This window comes from Felis catus, chromosome B4 (genome assembly GCF_018350175.1).
Source record: "Felis catus isolate Fca126 chromosome B4, F.catus_Fca126_mat1.0, whole genome shotgun sequence".
Lineage (NCBI taxonomy): Eukaryota > Metazoa > Chordata > Mammalia > Carnivora > Felidae > Felis > Felis catus.
The window spans coordinates 80,804,783-80,810,782 of NC_058374.1; the positions used below are offsets into that span (position 1 = coordinate 80,804,783).

The 6,000-nt window shown below is 48.1% G+C and overlaps 1 long non-coding RNA gene across 1 annotated transcript in view; it reads left to right on the plus strand.

Annotated features, from left to right (window-relative positions):
• Window positions 1-5,525, plus strand: part of LOC109501616 — a 36,000-nt gene extending 30,475 nt beyond the window's left edge. The window contains exon 4 of the long non-coding RNA XR_002743902.2: window positions 5,197-5,525. This is a non-coding gene — a long non-coding RNA (uncharacterized LOC109501616). The remainder of the gene's footprint in view (window positions 1-5,196) is intronic.
• Window positions 5,526-6,000: the final 475 nt, after the last annotated feature.

Sequence of the window (6,000 nt, forward strand, 5' to 3'; positions counted from 1 at the left end):
AGATGTTTTCATGAATTTAAAACAGCTCTGTAATGATCTGTGACCAAGCTGGGGCTGTTACCCAAAATGGAGAGGGAGGAGGTGTGGGGAGGGAGCGGGGACAGGGATGAAGCCCTGAAGACTTTAATTCCTCCTTCCTTGGATGTGGTTAAAGAAAAGTACACCCCTGTCTTCTGGGTTATTTGAGCAGGTGATTGTTTCTGAATGCCTGGTTAAACATCCTGGTGATCGCTGGGGTGCTGATCTGACCCTCCTCCTGTCCTGTGCGTTCTTTCTCATTCTTCTCTAGCTGGGTACGGGGCTCTATCCTCAACAGTAGGCTAGGGAACCTGGAATATAGAGGGTGAGGAGGATGGGGATGATGTTCCCTGCATCTAAGACATGAACAGAAGGTGCTTTACCTGGTCAACTGACCACTCTGAGTGACTTCACTGGTATTTCTGGCAAGCACCTGAGGCCACTGCAGTAACGAGTTTTTTCCCTGAGCTGGTAGAAGCTGACCAGTCATCTTGGTCAAGTGCATCGAGTATGACCAGGAGGTAAACTGGCTGAATGTTACATATGCTTGCCTACAAAATGTTCTCAGAGTCAATGTCCCAGGCTTTGGGACTCCCAAAGGGACCTATCATGTGCTTCTGAAGGTGAGCTAATATTTAGCAATGATCAACTACCAACCATTTGGAACCAATGGTGAGGAAGAAGGTGGAGAGAGATTTGGGTTGAAACTTGGTTTGGTTGCTTCATCACCAGGTTCCCTTTTTGTCTGGCTCCCAGACTGCCTCTGAAAGTCCTTTCAAAAGGGGAGAAAATTCTGTAGCAATGGAAGTCCACTGGGATGAGTAAGGCTTTCCAAAGCGATAAGTTTGAAGAATGTGGAGAAGTCCTGGTTTATTTGAGACAAATATATTCTCCTCTCTTTATTACCATCCAGTTAGGAACTGGCCTTTGCCAGGTCTTTGGAACACTTAGTACATTCTCAATCCCTTTCTTGTGGGGGGATGGAGAGTTGAGGACTATCAGACCACGGGAAGTTGTGGGTGAGGGACTAATTTGGGGAGACTTCGTGGACACAGAGACCCCGAGGAGAGGAGTGGGAATATGGGCCTTCAGGGCTGGGGACTTGTTAGTGTAGGGCTTGGATGCAGAATTGGGGAATGTGAATGAGTGGAAGTGAGGTGAGACCCGTTATATCAGGGGGAATAACAGAGGTGATGAGGGGCATTTGGTAGAAAGCTGAGGTGAGACAATGGAGTTTGAAACAGGGAGAAGAGGTCATTGTGTCTCCTGTTGGTCTGTGTCTTTGGATAATTGGAGGCAGTTCTAAAGTATACAGGACCTGAAATAGGTCTATGTCCTTCTCAACTTACAGTGCTTGCGACCCACTTCCTAATCCCCAGAGGTGCTGAGGGTGGAGCCAGCTGTGTGGAGAGCCAATTTCCTCATGGAGGTGGCTTGGACAAATAGGATTTTTATGTTCTTGTTAATTCATGTGTGAGCCTGAGGCATTGTGGGGCTGGAGGTTGAAGAAAGAAGCTGCCAGTGAGGTTTGCAGGAGGCAACTAGTCTTGTTCTCTGTTGAGATTCTAAGAACTCCAGAGACCACAGTCCTGAGATGCCCTCAGTTGGCCACAAGTGTTGGCTCTGTCTGGTCCTCTGGCTCTCTCCTGGGGAGAATTCCAACCTCTTCCCCACTTCCTGTTCTGAGTTAATGACAAAGAAGAGGCCCACCCACCGGGCAAGTGGGAACCTTTAACCTCCTCAGAGACTTAGACACTTAGATGATGGGGGTCTCAAGAAGTCATTCCATCCATAGCATCACAATGGCAGAGAGAAGGGAGGCAAATGGGCAGGGCTGATGGTCTAGAGGAGAGGGTGAGAGAAATTCTTTCCCTTGCCTTATATTCTAATTGGGTGATTTCTGCTGTATCATGCATTCCTCATTTCATGCATTCGAGGTCCAGCTTTCTCAATGTAGGGGTGGGCAAGGGGGGTTAGGGACAGCTTTAGTGTTACCTGCTTTCTCTAATACTTGTTTTTAAGACATAATACACAAACTCGATCCCCCTTCCCACTGGGAGAAATCCAATTTCCTTGTTAATATCTGTGTGGATTCCCAAGAGCTTCTGCTGTTTTGAGCCTTTTCCCTATGACTTTCTTCCTGCTCAACTGTCAATATCATTTGTGTCTTGATTCCTGGAACTGTTCTCTGTGCCCTGAATATCCCCAAATATGGGACAGAGCCCCCTTCTCTGAATTTCTCTGAGCAGCACCAACGTAAGTTTTTTGTCTTTGCTGAAAACTTGGGGTTAAATTCCAGCACAAAAGCACTTTAATGGTGAATATTCATCATCCATGTCCCAGATTTCATTGGCTCTGACTGCCACAGGGAACTTCACACTGTCTCTCGCTCCTTAGACCTTCACTCTCTCCAGGCCATCATCATTCCCCTGGCACCTTTATCCATTTACCTGACTTTATTTTTCATCTCCTCACTCAGCCATGTGCACTGCGCTGGTTACCCGTTAGTTTAAATAGTTGAGTTCTCGGGGCGCCTGGGTGGCGCAGTCGGTTAAGCGTCCGACTTCAGCCAGGTCACGATCTCGCGGTCCGTGAGTTCGAGCCCCGCATCAGGCTCTGGGCTGATGGCTCAGAGCCTGGAGCCTGCTTCCGATTCTGTGTCTCCCTCTCTCTCTGCCCCTCCCCCGTTCATGCTCTGTCTCTCTCTGTCCCAAAAATAAATAAACGTTGAAAAAAAAAATTTAAATAGTTGAGTTCTCTTTGTCTCCTACCACCAAGAAAACTCCACCTTTCTCCACTGCGAAGGCAGACCCCAGGCATGCCCCCAGTTTTGCCAGCTGTGTGCAACACAAACCTCAGCTGGAGAGAAAAATTTGTATCCTATGATACATCACAATGAACCACAATTTTATCAAGCACTCTTCCTCTTTTCTGAGCCTTTATCCTGCGAGTTAACTCCCTCGTGGAAAGAAACTTAACTCTGACTTTATAATACCAATGGCTGCAGATGACAGACTGACCCTTGCAGATATGATAATCATGTGAACTGTTGAAATGAGGAACAGATCAACTGTTACTTTGCTGTTTTCCTTTACCTCTTGTCGTTTTATTCAGAGAGCCCTGTTCTTCCAAAGGAATTCCTTGTAATCACCACAAATAAAAATACTTTTATCTATTTATTTATGTATTTATTTATTTTAGTTTTTTAAAAATTTATTTTGAGATAGAGAGAGCACAAGTTGGGGAGGGGCAGAGAGAGAGAGAGAGAGGGAGAGAGAGAGAGAACCCTAAGCAGGCTCCACACCCTCAGCACAGAGTCTGATGTGGGGTTCGAACTTATGAACCATGAGATCATGACCTGAGCTGAAGGTGGATGCTTAACTGACTGAGCCACCCCAGGTGCCCCCCAAATACTTTGTTTTAAATGTTCAAATTGGCCTCTGAGCTTTCTAGTTTTCTTTCGCCTTCCTTTCTTTTGGCATTACCAAGCTCACTAAAATATTGTCTTATGCACAAAAAAATGTACAGTCTGGATAAATTATGCCATTATGTTGGAGGCATGAGGTTTATAGCCACTTATTTTTGTTCTAAATTATTCTATAATAAGAATGATGTAATTTGGTTTGCATGTATGAGGAGGCCCTCGGGAGAAGGAGTAGAGTCCCACCTGAATGTTGGGCAATGGTTGACCCTTAGGCCCCTGCTGGTTGTAACACACCGAGTCTGAGTGTCAGCTCTCTGCCTGTCCTTCATCCTGCCTCTTCCCGCCACCAGCTTCCTGGTTGATTGCCACACAGAAAGCAGAACTGGCTGGCTGATCCCACATCATGAGTTTAAGTGAGGCAGCGCTTGGCTGTATCATGGATGTTTCTGGATGGTGGAGTGGGAGAGAGTTCATGCGAATGAACACAGGCCAGAGACAAGGGAAGCTGAGAGCTCAGGCGGGGCGCCTGCAGTTTCGGCCAGTTGTTTCTGGATCCCGCAGCAGTCTGGGGAGGAAGGAGGAGACCGCACAGCCTGTGGGCCTGGACAGTGAGCATTCCCTGGTGGAGTCAGGATTCTATTCGCTGGGGCTGTTGGAATCCTGGGTTTTTTTGTTCCTTAATTCCCCATTTATTTTCGTTTAAATAAAATCATGCTGAACATTCCAGACTACTTCTGCTGGGCTAAATGAATTAAACAGAGGGTATTTTTTTCATGCATGAGGTAGGGAGGATTTCATGGGCCAGAATGTGGTGAGACCGCAGTGACACTCTCTGGAACGATTCATGAGAACGGATTCTGGCCTGGCTACCTCCCTTCTCTATTCTAGCATAAAACTCTTAGCATGTTGGAATTTAAAGTTAAGGAAAAGGGGCAGTTTTCATATCCAGGGATAATTTAAAGGCGGAGTTTTCAAAGAGGGTCAAGAGTGTGGGGAATGTCAAGAAAACTAGCCCTGTTCTAGGAGAGCATGTGGATAAGAATCAAGGGACCCACAAGGTAGGATGGTTTCTGTCAGAACTGCGGGCATATTCTGGGTCTACGTGGGGCTTCCCTGGGGTCTCAACCTTGTGTCCGTATCTATTAAGCAGAATCACTTGGTCCCACATCCTGTCCCTTTGTCTTAGAATGGTTTTCACTTCTGCCATAGCTGATGTTGACGAGTGATGAGTTTCTGCCCCCTCCCTCCATTGTATCACGTCCATAGGCAGCATCCTGCATCATGTATAGCTCACTTTTGGTCTGTAAAGGTCATTCCATAGGATCCCTTCTGCTGAGTGTCTGGGAGAACCTGGATTCTTCTCACAACTTTGCCAGTGGCACCCTGGGTCTCCCCGGAAAGCTACCACCCCTCCCTTGGCTTCTGCCTCCTCCTGTATAAAACAAGAGGGCATCATTAGATCCCTTCCAGACCCTGCCGGTTCCAGACATCCCATTGTGTGGGCTGGTCCCTCTTCAGGTCTCCCAGTGCTCTCTGGCCAATGCTAGATGGCCTGCAATGGGGCTGGAGTGCTGCCTCGGTGGAAAGTTCCCTTTCCAGGGAGGATTCTGAGTCCATGCTCTGGACAGTGTTCATAACCCTTGCCCCTGCCCCTCTTCCCCCAGCCCCAGGACACTTTTGCCTAAGAGAAACACCGGGTTAAGAATGGTTTTCTATCAACTTTATGTGTTTTCTGCTTCTCCCTGTTCCCGCAGCCCATTCTGAAGATGTGGAGGCTGCCCTCTGGGTGAATGAGGATTGAGTGTGTTGAAGGAGTCAGTCCCAGCAAGATCAGAAGGTGCCCTGACAGCCACAGCAAATCTGGGACAGCAGAGGGTGCTGTGGGAGCAGGCTGATGGTCCCTTTGGCCCTCCTTTCCCTCCAGAAGTCATCTGAGGCCACCCCTCCCTACATCAGACTCTCCCTCATCCACCCGGTCCAGCCCCTGCCTGTTTTGTTTTTGAAATCCCACAGTGCACTTGCATGGAAGGTACTTGCTGTGTGTTTGTCAAATCAATGAATAATAGAGAGACACAGAAATCTCTCCTCGTTTCCTACCTTCTGTGGGCAAAGGGGAGATGCCCTGACCCCAGCTGGTCACCTGTGCTTCTCTTCCCTTGTCAGTGGACCGAGGTCTCCCTCTAAGGCTTGCTGCTTCCAAGTGGCCAGAGACCATGGAAACTGGGTGTTGAGTCCTGAGCAGCAGTCTTGAATTGCTGCTCTGATTGTGTGCAGGTTCTGTTCTTTATTTGACCAAATCCCAGGGAGCTCCTTCCAACTCCAAGGATATTCCTGAGAAGAAGACTAACATTCAGAGGGTTGGCAAGCCTGAGACTGGGACCATGCACCCGAAGGAAGGTGGGAATGCCCTCCTACGTCCTCTGAGATTCTGGAAGACAAGGGGACCTGGGGCAGCATATCACTCTCCTCCCCAGGTAGTTCTGGGGCTCAGTGTTGGGGTGAGGCCTGATACGAAGGAGAGTGGGGTTATGGTCTGAGCTCTTCAGACTTCTCCCTTG